Here is a 17,201-nt window from a genome sequence, read left to right as displayed (position 1 = left end):
AATTTGGATAGAAGTTTATTTCCATTGAGGGAAGTACCCACCTTTAATAAAGATGGGAACTTGGTGTCTGTAAGATACTATACACCTTTTAAACCTGATGATTTAGAAAAATTCAAGCACAATGTTCCATCATTTGAGGCAGAACCAATATTAATTATAGAAAAATTAGAAAATATATTCAGAAACTTTGACCCCTCTTGGTTGGATGTGGAAAATTTGTTAGATACATTTCTGACAAAGAGAGAGAAAAATAATGTCATCTCTCTAGCTAATCAAAAAAGAGGTAAAGGAGGACACCATTGGCCAACTGTAGATCCACACTGGAATGCCAATGTTGCACAAGATCACCCAAAACTAGCCCTGGCCAGAGAAGCATTATTGAAAGCCATGAGAGCTTGCTCTGATAGATCTGAAACATGGGAAAAATTTGAACTGTCCCAACAGGAAATTGATGAGACCCCTTCCCACATTATGGACAGACTTATTGGTGTAGGAACTACATATATAGACCTTGATTTGACCAGAGAAAAGGACATTAAACATATACGCAGACAATTAATTAAGAATTGTTGTTCAGTGGTAAAAGACTACTTTAACTCTAGCTGTCCTGATTGGGACTCTATGGATCTCAAAGAACTGAGGAAAGTAGCAACCTATGTCTATAAGGGTCATGCAAAAAGATCTGAGACTCACAATAAGTCAGTAAATGACTTAATGAAAGAAATTGGAAGGCTACAGGAACAATTGAAAAATAACAGAGACCATGGCCCCTTGGCAGGAATCCACAGATAAATCATTAACATGCTCTTTAATATGCCCTTTCTATGGGAAGAGAGGCCATGCAATGATGGTCTGTAGGAGCCGGCTATGGGAAAATAAATAACAGCTTTAGGAAAAATAACTATAGGAACCACAATGCCAATCAAAATAATGACAGTGCTCCAAATGCAGAAAATAATAATACCAAACACAATGCCCAACAACAATATTTTAAAAAATGGAGCTTGACCACGCTACACTCAGGGTGAATACCCCCAACAGCGTGGAGGATCCCAAAAAACTGCCCAAGCATCTTTATGAAGGTGTGAAGGGGGAGTGAGGGCCTTGGAATAAAAAAATGAAACCTTTGATTTTCCAGACCCTGATATTTTAATGCCAATAATCCCTATACACCCCCCCCCCAATAGTACCAAACCTCATGTCACTTTAAAGGTGGGAAATTCATACTATGATTGTCTTTTGGACACTGGAGCATCTAGGTCAGTTTTGGTAAGCAAACCAGATGGAAAATGTGATTCGATTGGCTCCCTAAATGTAGTAGGTGTATCAGGAACACCATTAAAGGTCCCAAAACTTTCTCCTCACATGGTATGCATGGGACCCCTAACTGTTGAACATTTTCTTCTTTTGATGCCTGGATCCCCCACAAACTTGCTGGGAAGAGATTTACTATGCAAATTACAAACCACAATAGCGTGCACTCCAGATGGCTCTATGTCTTTAGAAGTGCCCGAGGAAACCTTAAATTTACTCCCTGTACTTCTCTCAGAGAGCCAGGAGGCAAAAGGTTCAAATCTGGCCTTAGAAACTTCCCAGCTGTGTGATCCTGGGCAAGTCACTTGTCCCCCATTGCCTAGCCATTACTACTCTTCTTTCCACCTTTGAAATACCTACAGATATACAGGAGTCTCTTTGGGCCATATCTTCTACTGATGTAGGCTTACTTAAATCAGCTGTTCCTGTGCAAATAAAAACTAAATCCAGCCCACCTCCTTCCATTCCTCAGTATCCTCTCTCCAAGGAGGCAACAGAGGGCATTACCCAAATAATAAACTCATTAATTGACCAGGGAATAATTTTCCCTTGTAAATCTGAATACAACACGCTCATCCTGCCCTTTAAAAAAACAAAAAGGGGGCCCGATGGCAAGCACCTCTATAGATTTGTACAGGATTTGAGGGCTGTGAACAATCACGTTATAAAGAGGCACTCTATAGTTTCCAACATCAATATTGTCATTTCCTCTATTCCTAGCACAGCTACATACTTTACAGTTGTGGACTTCTGCTCAGCCTTCTTTTCCATACTCATACATGAGAAACCCAGGCATATTTTTGCTTTCACCTGAAATGGCTCCCAATTCTCCTGGTCCATATTGCCCCAGAGTTATGTAGAGAACTTGACCTTATTTGCACAAATTTTGAGCCAAGATATGGATAACATAAAATTTCAAAACAGTAAATTAATAAAATACATAAATGATCTACTCTTGGCTTCCACAGATGCAGAAGCATGTCAGGAAGATAGTAAACACCTCCTTTTGGAATTGCACAAAAGAGGACATAAGATCTCAAAGGATAAAGTTCAGTGGTGGCTCCCCAAAGTAGAATATTTGGGGTTCATTCTGACAGCTGGTGCCCATTCTATTTCTCCCAAATGAATTGAAAATATTCAAAAATTGAGTGCTCCTACCACTAAAAAACAGTTAAGAGCAATTCTGGAAGCAACAGGGTTTTGCAGACCATGGATTCCTTGCTATGGGGAAATTACTAAACCCTTTATAGCCCTAACAAAGGATTTGGTTCCTGAACCCCTCAAATTAGAGCCTGAACACTTGTCAGCTCTATCAGATCTAAAAAAGGCTATCTTATCTGCCCCCGCTCTAGGTATCCCAGATTACAACAAGCCATTTACTTTGTATGTACATGAGCGAAGAAGAGTGGCTTTAGGTCTTTTAACTCAGACTTTGGGGCCTTCTTAGTGCTCAGTTGCTTGTTATTCAGCCCAGCTGGACCCAATAGCTTCAGGAGCACCACCATGTCTTAGAGGCATAGCTGCTACTGCTTTACTGGTAACAATAACCTTTGATCTAGTATTAGGATGCCCATTAACAATTATGTGCCTGCATGAGGTAGACGCATTATTACTAAGACACAGAACACAGGCATTTTCTGATCAGCAAATTACAAGGTATGAAATAACCTTACTAAACAATGAAAATATTACTGTAAAACACTGCACAACCCTTAACCCTGCCACCTTGTTTCCAGATTTACCAACTTCAGGAAAACCATTACACAGTTGTGAAACATTAGTGTCCATGGCAGAAAAGCCTCGAGATAATTTCTTGGACACTCCCTTAGACAATGCAGATCTGATTTTATTTACCGATGGTTCTTCTTTTATGAGGGATGGAATACGCTACACTGGAGCTTCTGTAGTCACAGAATTTGCCACTGTGTGGTAAATTTCACTGCCCTCTAACATTAGCTCTCAAGGGGCAGAACTCATAGCTCTGAAACATGCCTATATAATTGCCAAGGGTAAAAAGGCAACAATTTATACGGATTCTAGATATGCTTTTGGCATTTGTCACTTGGTCGGGATGATATGGCTCAAGAGAGGATTTTTTACCTCAGCTGGAAAATCCATAGCTAATGCAGAAATTATTAATGAAGTTCTTTCTTTCCTTCAGCTACCTGAAGCCCTAGCTGTAGTTCATTTCTCTGCCCATACAGGTGGCACTGACCCTGTCTCTAGGGGAAATGACCGAGCAGATGTTCCTGCAAAGCTTGCAGCCATAGAAGGGCCTGAATTACTTTTAACATTAACAACCACTGATGACTTAAATTTATCACTTTCCTATAATGAAAAAGAAGTGAAAAATGGAAACAAAAATTCAAACTGAAACAGATAAATGAAGTATGGGTGTCATCTGAAGGAAAACCCCTGCTCCCTAGAAGTTTCTATCACCAAATTTGCCAATCTGTTCATAATAATGGCCACTTTGGTATCCAGGGCATCGTGAACTCTGTTAAAAGAGTATGGATAGCCCCTGGCATAACTACCATATCGTCTAAAGTGTGTTCAGCCTGCCCTATCTGCCAGGCATATAACCAACATGCATTTCGTGGAAAAGCCTTTGGTGGGCGTCCTCTGGCTTACACACATTTTGAGTACCTGCAGATAGATTTCATAATGATGCCAAAGGCTGGACAATATAAATTTTGTCTAGTCATAGTAGACCAACTGACCAGATGTCCAGAAGCATTTCCTACAGCCCAAGCCACAGGGACTTTTGTTGCTAAGGTGCTTTTAAAAGAAATTATTCCTCGCTTTGGCCTGCCAGCATATATTGATCCCGATAGAAGTCACTTTACTGATTCTGTTCTAAATCAGATATATTCTTGCTTGGGGATAACTCCCAAATCCCATGTTCCATGTCATCCCCAGAGCTCAGGCCAAGTTGAGAGGATGAACAAAAAACTTAAAACTATGATTGGAAAATTGTGCACTGAGACCCATTTAAAATGGCCTGAAATTCTCCCTCTGGTCCTATTTTATCTTGGAAGCAGGCCTAGAGGAGACCTACACATCTCACCATTTGAGATGCTTTTTGGACATCCGCCTATACAGGCTAAGCCTTTCTCCACTGCATATATATCACTATTAAGGGGAGATACTACTATTGCTTCCTATATGCAAGAATTACAGCACAAACTGTGTAAACTACATGAACCCGGAGCTGCAGTACAAGCTGGGCCACTAGACTTCTCATGTCATGACCTGAACCCAGGAGATAACGCATATATAACGCACATAACTTCCAGCATACAGAAGCAACTCAGTGTTCCTGGGAAGGACCATTCCAACTATTGTTAAATACTCCAACATCTATAAAGGTTGAAGAAAAGGACTTTTGGATTCATTGCTCAAATGTAAAGAGAGCATCTTCTATTAAGACTGATTGACTGTATCCTATATATGCATTTGAGATAATTGCCTATTGACGAGTGGATGTTGTTTATTTTTTTAACACATTGAATTACTAAACTTATATATTTTTACTTTCACTTTTTTCTTTACTTTATTATTTTTTTTTCAAAATATTTTATTTTTCCCTTTTATCATTTCTGTGGACTCAAGGTACATACAATCAATATAAATTTTTATTCCACAATAATATTAATATAAATATATACTTGATATATTATTAATACATACCCAAACAGCTTTAGACTATGGGAACCTGCCATTTATTGATAATTGTTGTGGGACTATGATTAATGTTTGTGTCTGATTCTAGGAAAGGGATCAAAAAAGGAGCACAGAGATAACCTGGATAATGCCAAAAGAGCTCACAGGTCTAAAAATAAAAAATCAATCAAGGTAGGATTGATGCACTTCTAAGCCAATACTAAGGACTTGAACCTAATGTGAGACTCGGGGTTGAGACACTTGACATACCTTAAGATGTAGGCCTTCCTGGTATCCACACTCTTTGTGAAAATACTTACAGACAAATACCAAAGGTTGGCTATCTCCTGGCTCCCTTTATCCCTGAGAATGAAGGTAAAATCAGACCAGGGAATTACACTTCTGTATTAAAATAAAAATCTGGTCCTTTTTCTCTCTCCTATAGTATGGCAACTTCCTGTAGCCCTGGCTGCAAATGGGTAGGTGAAAATTACTACATTCTGTACTACAAATTACTTAACTGGATCCTAATACAGGGGCCTGTGAGAAATTTATTCTTGCTTTCTCAAAAATTTTTATATATAGATTTTGAATTGTTCCTTAAAAAAAAAAAAAATATATATATATATATATATATATATATGTTTGTATGTATATATAGGGTTTAAATTTTTTTTCCCTTAATTTTTCCCTTTTTTCTTTTGATTTTTGTTTTTATATTTTGTTTTCATTTTTATTTTTGAATTAACTAATGCACCCTCCATAACAAAACCCTGCATCCTCAGCTGGACTGGGTGTTTTTTCAACACTTTCTTCAGGGGGGATTGTATTTTTATAAAATCCAAGATTTAAATTTTGTTCGAGATAGATCTTCAGAGAAGAAGCTTGCTAACTAACTGAATCCAGAGAATGAACTGTGTGCAGAAAGATACTTAAACCCTTATACTACAGGAAGATCTAGAATGAATCTTAGGGTACAGTTGATTGAACATTTATTTTGAATGTACACTCTTATGCCAAAGGGGACTGCTCCTAATTGGTTTTTGTCAATGGGCCAAGCAAAACATTGGTTTTGCTGTCTCTCTGTCCTCTATTTCCCCTTATCTACAACTATTATAGTTTTCCTCTTAGAGGGTAAAATTTTGTATATACCTACAGTTAGAATTTTTTTTGGGTGGAAGATGCTTATGTTTACTGATCAATTGGGGAGACTAGTCCCTCAATCATCATCAGGGAGGATCTTGCTTGGTTTTACATGCACAATTGTGCATACCCACATTATGTGGGCATGTGCTAGTCAATGTCAAATCAGAAATAACTAACTGCCCACCTGGGCTGTCCAAATCCAAGCTTTAGCTAACATTGGCATGTATGAGGCACAGGAAGTGAAGTAGAGAACAGCCTCTGGAGTTCGCTCACTTACTGTGGACAGGGCTAGGTGCCAGTTCATTCTAGGAGCTCAAGCAAGGAGGAGGCCTGCAGGGAGCTTTCCTTCAGATCAGTCACGTGAGTGAAGGACTGATTCCCTTCTCTACCTTGGCCTTCTAAGGCCTGAACTCCCTCTGGCTCTGCCAGAAGGTTGAGTTAATCTCTTTCCTTGCCCCCTTCTTTACTTCTCTCCCTCTCCTTCTTTCTTACTCCCATTGTAATTAAACCACCATAAAACTCCATACTGACTTGAGTGTTCATTTAGGAATTTCATAAGTGAATTCCTTGGCTAACCTAAATTAATATAAACCAGTCTTTAAAGGTGATTTCACTACCACATGACATGTGCTTCAAATACATAGAGAGAAAATTAAATACATTGAGATAGTGTATTGCACATAGAACCAAAAACAATAATAAAAGTTTTAAAAATAAAAATTATATAGTAATCAATCATTGACACACTGTGTCATCTAAGGAAAGGTAGAGTAAAAAAAAGTTTCTTACCAAAAATGAGAACCATTTCCTTTTCAAACTTGGCCATGATCCACTGTGAGAGTTCAAATGATTTTCACAAAGTAACTTTTTTATAAAGAACAATAGTACAACATGTAATGTATAATTAAGAAGTATCAAAATCCCCAAACTTATAATAGCCATTTAATGACAATAGCAAACAAACCCTCTATCATTAAGATTCCCATGAGTTGGCTGTAGGAAATTAAAAAAAATAAACTTAGAAGCTAATGGATACTTGTCACAAGTTTTACAGGTTTAGCAATCTTTCAACGTTGGCTGAGATTTTTGTTCAATCTATTATTGCCATAATTACAAAAATGTGGCAGAGGAATCTAGAAGAAACCAAATCTGTCTACTGCTGATATTGAGTCTAAAAAATGTCACCAAGACTATAGATCATTCAGGTGGAAGGGGAAAGTAAGCTGAAGAGTTACAAATGGGAAATTTTCCCTCTTAGGAGCCATCCAAGGGTATCATGTCCTGGGAACAACTTCCTAGCTCCCATGGTATGAGATTGTTATGTCCCACCCATTTATATTTTTACACATGTGGAGGTAGGGATATAATTTCTTCTTACTTTAGCTACTAAAATTGAACTCTTAACTCATTATAAATAACTCAGAGGCAGGCAAAATGATCAGTCAGAGCTTTTGGAAAAAAAATCATGCCTGAAGACCCCATAAAATCAATTTGAAGAGACAGAGTCAAGATGGTGGCATAGAGGCAGCAAAAGTTCAGACCTCTGAAAACCCTTCTTTAACAATTAAAAACAAAATGCTCATAGGGGTCTGAAAATCAAGTCTAACAACAAGACAGAACCAAGGAACCCTCCTGCTGGACTCAACTTAAAAGGTACACCCCACCCCAAAGCCAGAATTTGAGAACAATCCAGTTTAAGAGGAAGGAAGAAGGAAGGTCCCAGGACTCATCCCCCACCTAGTGCTCAAAGCCTCCAGTGACAGAACCTCTGGACAGGCAAAGGTACTGGTCTGGCGGGAGTACCTTGTAGGCAAATCTGTGCCAGATTCAGAGCATCCAACACAGGCAGTGGGGAATCAGATAGAGAAGAAATGCAGAGCTCAGAGCAGGCAGAAGTTGTACCAGGGGAGACACTCCATATTTCCCCCCTTCCCAAGGTTTTGGCCTCAGGGCACACCCAGCAACCCAGATGGACTTAATCCCATCCAAACCTTCAGAGGGCAGGGAAGCTCAAGCTCCAATATCCCTCCCCCACAGACTGCACTGAGAGCTTTACTGACAAAACATCAAAGGTGAAGGCTGAAAGTAAAGCCCCAAACCACAAAACAATGAGAGAAGTGAGAGCTCAGGCAACAACAGGGAATAAAGAAGGGGTAAATATGAGCAAAAAAAACAAAAAAAGAAAAAAGAAATACAATCAACAGCTTCTATACAGGCAATGAACAAAGGGTAAAGGGAACAGAGAAGGATGAGGGAACACCAAACCAAAAAAAAAACAAAGAAAATAAAAACAAAAACCACAAAACAGAAAATCTAGCAAATTGGATACAGGCTCTGAAAAAACTCAAAATACAATTCAAAACACAATTAAGAGAGGCTGAAAAAAACTGGTAAAAGAACTTAAAACTAAGAAAAGTCATCTGGAAACAGAGGCACTTGAACTAAAACAAGAAAATAGAGTCTTGAAAGTCAAAATCAACCAGCTTGAAAATGAGGCAAAGGAGATGAAATATTAGGCAAAGAAGATGAAAGATGAGGCAAAGGAGATGGAGGCAAAGAGGATGAAAGATGAGCTGCAAAGAAAATCAGACCAGAAGGAGAATGATGATGAAAAAGCCAGGGATTAAATCCAGTCTTTAAGAACCAGAATACAACTAGAATCAAGTGACTTCACAAGGCAGCAGGAAACTATAGAACAAAATCAAAAGAATGAAAAAAAAATGAGGAAAATATGAAGTACCTCATTCACAAAACAGAAGATTTAGGAAATCATTCCATGAGAGACAACTTAAGAATCATTGGTCTACCAGAAGACCACAACAAAAGAAAACTACTGGACGTCATACTATAGGAAATGATCCAAGAAAACTGCCCCGATATTCTGGAACAAGAGGGAAAAGGGGAGATTGAAAGAATCCACAGATCACCTCCTGCTTAATCCCCAACTGACAAAACCCAGGAATGTTATAGCCAAATTCAAGAACTATCAGACAAAGGATACCATGGAACCATAGTGAGAAAAACACAGGATATGGTTGCATCTATACTGAAGGACCAAAAGAATGGAATATGATATTCATGGAAGCATAGGAACTGGGACTACATCCAAGAATCAACTACCCAGCAAAACTGACTATATTCTTGGGAAAAGTAAGGCCATTTAACAAAATAGAAGAATTCCAAGCACTTGTATAGAAAAGACCAGACCTGAACAGAAAATTTGATGCCCAAGCACAGAACTCAAGAGAATCATCAAAAGGCAATTGAAAAAGAGGGAACAAAGAAAAACAAAGCAAAAAAAACCTTTTTTTAGAGACCCAATAAGTTAAAATGATATGTATCCCTATAAGAAAAGCAGTCATTGGTAACTCTTAAAAATTGTTATTATCAACTGGGCAGCTAGAAGAATTATACTTAGAGGGCATAGTAACAAACTTTATAGGATGAAATGCCACAATGTAAATATGTAAATAGATATACTTATACATAAATACATATATATGTGTGTGTATGTGAATATATATATATATGCATATATATATGCAAGTAGAGCTAAGAAAGAGGTTAATGCTAAAAGATATGGGAAAAGAAACAAAAGGGTGTAAATTTATATGTCACAAAGAAGCTCATGGCAGGAGGAGGGGAGAAGGGTAAAGAGGTTTACTGGAAGGGTAAAGAGGTTGGAGATAGGAAACACTCAACTCTTACATGCATTGAAATAGATTCAAAAGAGGTAAGAACAATCAAATCCATGGGAGCAGATAATTGATTTGTGCCCTAGAGGGAAGTAGAAGGGTAGCAAATAGACTGGTGGGAAGGGAAACAGTACAAGGGAGGGAAAAGATGGGGAGGTAGTTTAAAAAGACTGTAAAGAAAATAATGGGGGAATAAGAAGGGAGGGGGTAGAAAGGGAAGTAAAATAAGGTTGGGAATTAGGGGGACTGATTAAAAACAAAACATTGGTGTAGAAGGAAATAGAGAAAGAATAAAAGGCAGGAATAGGAGTGAAAATCTAAATGTTGGGTAATACAGAGCTGGTAATCATAACTCTGAATGTGAATGCAATGAACTCACCCATAAAATGCAAGTGAATAGCCAAGTGGATTAGAATCCAAACCCTACCATATGCTATCTTCAAGTACATACATGAGGAAGGTAGACACACATACAGTAAATGTAAGAAGATGGAGCCAAATCCACTGGGCATCAACTGATAAAATGAAGGGAGGATTTGCAATCATGATAGCTGAAAAAGCCAAAGTAGAAATATATCTAGTTTAAAGAGACAGGGAAGGTAATTACATCCTGATAAAAGGCAGGATAGATAATGAGGAAATATCAGTACACAACATGTATGCACCAAATGGCATAGCATCCAAATCTCTAAAGGAAAACCTGGTGGAGCTCAAGAATGAAATAGATAGAAAAACTATACTAGTGGGAAACCTGAATCTTCCTCTATCTAAACTAGATAAATCAAACCAAAAAATAAATTAAAAAAATGTAGGAGAAGTGAATGAAATCTTAGGAAAATTAGAGTTAGAAGATACGTGGAAAAAATAAATAGAAACAATTAATACCTTCATTGAAGAAGATGACAATGATAATCATCCTTTCAAAATCTATGGGATGCAATCAAAGCAATACTCAGGGAAATTCATATCCTTTATTTCATATATCAACAAATTAGAGAGGGCAGATGTCAATGATTTGGGCATGCAAATTAAAAAAACTAGAAAGTGAACAAATTAAAATACCCCAGATTAAGACTAAATTAGTGTTCCTAACAATCACAGGAGAAATTAATAAAATTGAAAGTCAACGAACTACTGATTTAATAAATAACACTAGAAGATAATACTTTGAAAAAACAAATAAAATAGACAAAGTACTGGTCAATCTAAATAAAAAAGGAAAGAAGAAAACCAAATCGATAGTATCCAAGATGAAAAGAGAGACCTAACTTCTAGGTTCCTCTCTGAAGAGGAAATTAAGGCAATAATTAAAAATTATTATTCCCAATTACATGGCAATAAATATGGCAATCTAAGTGATATTGATGAATATTTACAAAAATCTAAATTGCCTAGAATAACAGAGGAAGAAATAGACTACATAAACAACCCCATATCAGAAAAAGAAATTGAACAAGCCATCAAAGAACTCCCTATGAAAACATCCCCAGGTCCAGATGGATTCACAAATGAATTCTATCAAACATTCAAAGAACAACTAATCCCAATATAAAACAAACTATTTGACAGAATAAACAAAGAAGATGTTCTACCAAGTTCCTTTTATGACAGAAATATGGTACTGATTCCAAAGCCAGGCAGGTCAAAAACAGAGAAAGAAAACTACAGACCAGTCTCCATAATGAATATAGATTTAATAATCTTAAATAGGATACTAGCAAAAAGACTCCAGCAAGTCATCACGAGGGTTATTCATTATGATCAGGTAGGATCCATACCAGGAATGCGAGGATAGTTCAATATTGGGAAAAACCATCCACTTAATTGACCATTTTAACAAGCAAACTGACAAAAAAATCACATGATTATCTCAACAGATGCAGAAAGCATAGGAATAGAAAGACCTTTTTTAAAAATAATAAACAGTATATATCTAAAACCATCATCAAACATCACCTGCAATGGGGATAAACTAGATTCATTTCTAATAAGATCAGGAGTGAAACAAGGATACCCATTATCACCTCTTTTATTTAACACTGTACTAGAAACACTAGCTGTAGCAATTAGAGAAGAAAAATAAATTGAAGGTATTAAAATAGGCAATGAGGAGACTAAGCTATCACTCTTTGCAGAAGATATGATGGTCTACTTAAATAACCCTAGAGAATCAACCAAAAAGCTAGTTGAAATAATCAACAACTTTAGCAAAGATAAAGGATACAAAATAAAGTCACATAAGTCATTAGCATTTCTAGATATCTCCAACACATCTCAGCAGCAAGAATTAGGAAGATAAATTCCATTTAAAATCTCCCTAGACTACATAAAATATATAAGAATTTATCTGCCAAGACAAACACAGTAACTATATGAACACAACTACAAAAAAAAAAAAACCTCTCCACACAATTAAAACTAGATCTAAACAATTGAAAAAAAAAAAAAACATCAATTGCTCATGGGAAGAACAAGCTAACATAATAAAAATGAAATTACTATCCAAATTAATTTACTTACTTAGTTCCATACCCATTGAACTACCAAAAATCATTTTTTACTGAATTAGAAAAAAACAAAACAAAGTTTATTTGGAAGAACAAAAGATCAAGAATATCCAGGAAAATCATGAAAAAAATGTGAAGGAAGGAGGCTTTGCAGTCCCAGATCTCAAACTATATTATAAAGCAGTGGTCATCAAACAATTTGCTACTGGCTAAGAGACAGAAAGGATGATCAGTGTAACAGACTTGAGGTAAGTGACCTCAGCAAGACAGCTTATGATAAGACCAAAGATCCCAGTTTGGGGGACCATAACTCACTATTTGATAAAAATCTGCTGGGAATATTGGAAGACAGTATGAGAGAGATTAGTTTTGGTTCAACATCTCACACCGTATACCAAGATAAACTCAGAATGGGTGAATGACTTGAATATAAAGAAGGAAACTAAAAGCAAATTAGGTGAACACAGAATAGTATAATGTCAGATCTTTGGGAAAGGAGAGACTCTAAAACCAAGCAAGAGCTAGAAAAAAACACAAAATGTAAAATCAATAATTTTGATTACATCAAATTGAAAAGGTTTTGTACAAATAAAACCCATGCAACCAAAATTAGAAGGGAAGCAACAAATTGGGAAACAATTTTCATAACAAAAACCTTTGACAAAGGTTCTAATTACTCAAAGAGCTATACCAATTGTACAAAAAAAAAAAATCAAGCCATTCTCCAATTCATAAATGAGCAAAATACATGAATAGGCCATTTTAGTTAAAGAAATCAAAAGTATTAATAAGCACATGAAAAAGTGTTCTAAATCTCTGATAATAACAGATACAAATGAAAACAACTCTGAGGTATCACCTCATACCTAGCAGATTGGCTAACATGACAGCAACAGAAAGTAATGAATGCTGGAGGGGATGTTGAAAAGTTGGGACATTAATTCATTTCTGGTGGAGTTGTGAATTGATCCAACCATTCTGGAGAGCAATTTGGAACTATGCCCAAAGAGCACTAAAAGACTGTTTGCCCTTTGATCCAGCCATAGCACTTCTTCATTTGTACCCTAAAGATATAATAAGGAAAATATATGTACAAAAATATTCATAGCTGCGCTCTTTGTGGTGGCAAAAAACTGGAAAATGAGAAGATGCCCTTCAATTGAGGAATGGCTGAACAAATTGTGGTATATGTTGGTGATGGAATACTATTGTGCTCAAAGGAATAATAAAGTGGAGGAATTCCATGGGAACTGGAACAACCTCAAGGAAGTGATGCAGAGCAAAAGGAGCAAAACCAGGAGAACATTATACATAGAGACTGGTACACTGTGGTACAATAGAATGTAATAGACTTCTCCATTATTGGCAATGCAGTAATCATGAACAAGCCAAAGGGATATATGAGAAAGAACACTATCCACATTCAGAGGAAAAATTGTGGGAGTAGAAACACAGAAGAAAAACTACTGCTTGAATACATGGGTTGAGGGGATATGCCTGGGGATGTAAACTCTAAATGAACATCCTAATGCACATATTGTGTTTATCAGAAAAATATTAATTACTCCTTTGACTTTAAAAATCTTTCACAATCTCTATATACCTCAGGATAATCTTTAAAAATACAATATATTCTACAGCTTATAAAACTCTTAGGAGTGTTTTGAAGTTCAAAAAAGATATTTAGTGGAAAATATTTTTCTAATCACATGTATTCCAATTATTGTTGATGATAATGACAGACAGAGACAGAAACAGAGATAGAGGAGGAAGAAAGTGAAGGAGAGGGAAAGAGGGAGGGAAACCAATGCAGACAGGGACAGAGAAGAGGTGGTAGACTAGAAAGATCTCTTGGCCTACAGTCAGGGAGACTTTATTTGAAATCTTATTCAAAATATTACCTAGCTATGTAAGACTAGGCAAATCATTTAACTTCTCTTTCCTTCAGTTTCAATAATAATAAGATGCAGAGAGTAATAACACCTACTTCCCAAGGTTGTTAAGAGTATCATATGTGATAATATTGGCAAAATGTGATTATTATTGTGCAAGGCACATAGTTGGTACTATAGAATTGTTCAACCCTTTCTACCCAATTTGCAAATAAAGAAAATAAAGTTTAGAGAAGTTAAGTGACCTACTGAGAAGAGTATAGCTGGTCTTAGATGAAACTCATATCTTGGTATTATTTATTCCAAATTCTGAACACTATCTAGGATGACAGTCAAGGATCAAAGTATCACTATTCAAGATCAAATATAGTACACCTAATTATTAGTATTATTAGTACACCTAATTAAATATTAGTACACCTAATTAAAACTCATATTTGCAGAGACCTTGAGAACATTTTTTTTAATGTTTCACCCTTTAAGCAACTCTACATTTAAAAATTTCAGAGGAAGTGCCCACTTACTTTTGTAAAGAAACTTTCCAAACCATGAAGATTCCCTATATAAGTGAAATCACAATACCAGTCTATTAATAAAAATGAAATTGATAGTAATTAAATAACATATTCAAATAGTGGTTTAAGTTTTACCAAACTCTTTCTTCACAATAGCATTATTTTTTTTTCATTATGGAAGACTAGGGAGATATCATTTTATAAAAAAATGCATTGTTGTTAATATTTGCTAAGTGTTGTAGAAGATCACTTCATATCAATATTGTTTTCTTTAAAAAAATGAATGATATTCCAATTGAGATAAACAAAGAAAATGTAATAGCTGTGTTCAGCCACTTGCAGGAAAAAGTTAATAGTATGTATGCAGAAAGAGTATTTTGAAATCTCTTCTAATCTATTTACAAGATAGAATGAAACATAAATAAAGGGAGAGAGGGAGAATACCCTTGAGAAAAAAAAATAGTGCTCGATTTGGATTCGTGCAGATTCTAATTGAATGAATTGCCAACTATCCTTTAGGGTAATTCACATCAACTGCTGAAAAAAATGTAATTATAGCTTGTCTAATAATGTCTATGATCTTATACCCATTGATCAAAAAATCTTATTTTTCAAGGTAGGTTCTGTAGTTAAATATTTTATATTTAAGAGAATTTTTTAAACTATATTTGAGTATTTTTCCCTAGAAAACTACCTCAAACAGCAGAATTGGTACAAAGTCAAGTCACCTGAGAAACAAACTGTTCTTTCTTTGTGTGTCAATCTATGAAATAGAACCAATAACTATTATCATTTTCTTGAATACTCAGGTAAAGTGGTGAAGAAAACTAACAAAGACCAAAGAATGTCTTCAGACAAATTTTTTTGTCTTCACGTTCTGAAAAAAAAAATCATTAACTGTTTGTTTTAAATGTTTTAAGCAAATTCAATATTACAAATTAACATGTTCTTCTATTCATTCAATTTCAACCTGCAACTAACAGTATATTCAGAAGTGATTTCTTTTCAGAATTTTTTTTCTTTAGCTAATTGATGCAATTCTTGTAAGGGGCATTGTTTTAGTCACCTTTACAAGTAAATATGGAACCATTGTTGAATAATAATTATTACTCATTATTCTTTGATTATTAAGATAGCTAGACAAATGATAACTGGTTTCCAAAAGTTTTAACTAGAAAAATGGGAATCAAAGATCACAATGTTTTGTGGTGTCATTATTGATTTTTATTGGTTTTGTTTTTCTCTAAGGTATTTCAAATCAAATAGATGCAATGAAAACATAAATGAATAAATTGATAGATGAAAGAACACATTTATTAAGTGACTACTATGTGTCAAACATTGTATTATATGTGAGAGATAAAAAAATCTAAATGGAAAAATTTCCTGGCCCCATAGAGTTTACACTTGATGGGGAATGGGTGAATACAAGAGAGAAACAGAGCCAAGATGGCAGACAGAGTAGATGCATGGAAAACTTGAAGCTCTCCTAAAATCTGTTCCATCCAACTTTAAATAACAAAAGGAAATGGAGTGAAGCAATTTTCTTGGGAAAAACCAACTTGGAATGTAGGAAGAGTAGGTCTATTTTACTGGTGTCAGAGGGGAGCACAGTCCACAACAAGCAGAACAAGGCCAAACCAAGGAGGATCAGCCAAACAGCTCAAGCCAACAGCAAGAACCCACCCCTACTTCACTAGGCTTTGAACCTGGTCCCAAGTCAACTTTAAGACCCAGAGACTCTGTCTAAGCCAACAGCAAAGTATCCCACACTTGCCTCCAGAAGTTCCAAGTTCTAGTCTATTCTATATATAGTCTATGCAAGTGTATGTGGGGGGGAGGGGGGAAGAGACTCTATCCAAGACTGTGGTGAGACTCCGAACCCCAGTAAAAGGCAGTTAAAAGTGTAATTTGTCAGGGTAAGCCCAGAGTGAGGCACAAAGTCCTTTCCCAAGCATAAGGTACAACTAAAAAAAAAAAAAACCTAGGGGAAAAAAGATTACAAATACCTAATTAAAGACAAAATTGGAAATCCTAAAAATCAAAGAAGAAATTAATAAAATTATAAGTAAGAAAACAATTCAATTGATCTAACAAGTAATAATAGGATCTAGTTTTATGAAAACAACAAATAAAATAGAACATTGGTTAATCTGATTAAAAAAAAGGAAATAAAAAAAATAAAATTACCAGGGTGTATGGGGTGCTCAGGAAGGGGTAGTATTTCTGTTATGGAGGGTTGTTGTGCCCTCCTAGGGCAGCTCTCCAGCCTCTGATTCCCACTTGACACCCAGCTCTCACTTGTGGCTCCCAGTAGCTGCTAGCATGTGGCAGTGGCCACACCCCTGGCAACGGCTTCGACAGGCCGGCCAAACCTTGTCAGGGTAGCCATTGGGTCATCGACCCATGGTGAACCAGGGCTTTGCTCACCCAGCATATGAAAACTGCTTCAGCTGAACAGACGGAAGA

Source organism: Monodelphis domestica, chromosome 1, assembly GCF_027887165.1.
Source record: "Monodelphis domestica isolate mMonDom1 chromosome 1, mMonDom1.pri, whole genome shotgun sequence".
Classification (NCBI taxonomy): Eukaryota; Metazoa; Chordata; class Mammalia; order Didelphimorphia; family Didelphidae; genus Monodelphis; species Monodelphis domestica.
This window is presented reverse-complemented; position numbering follows the sequence as displayed.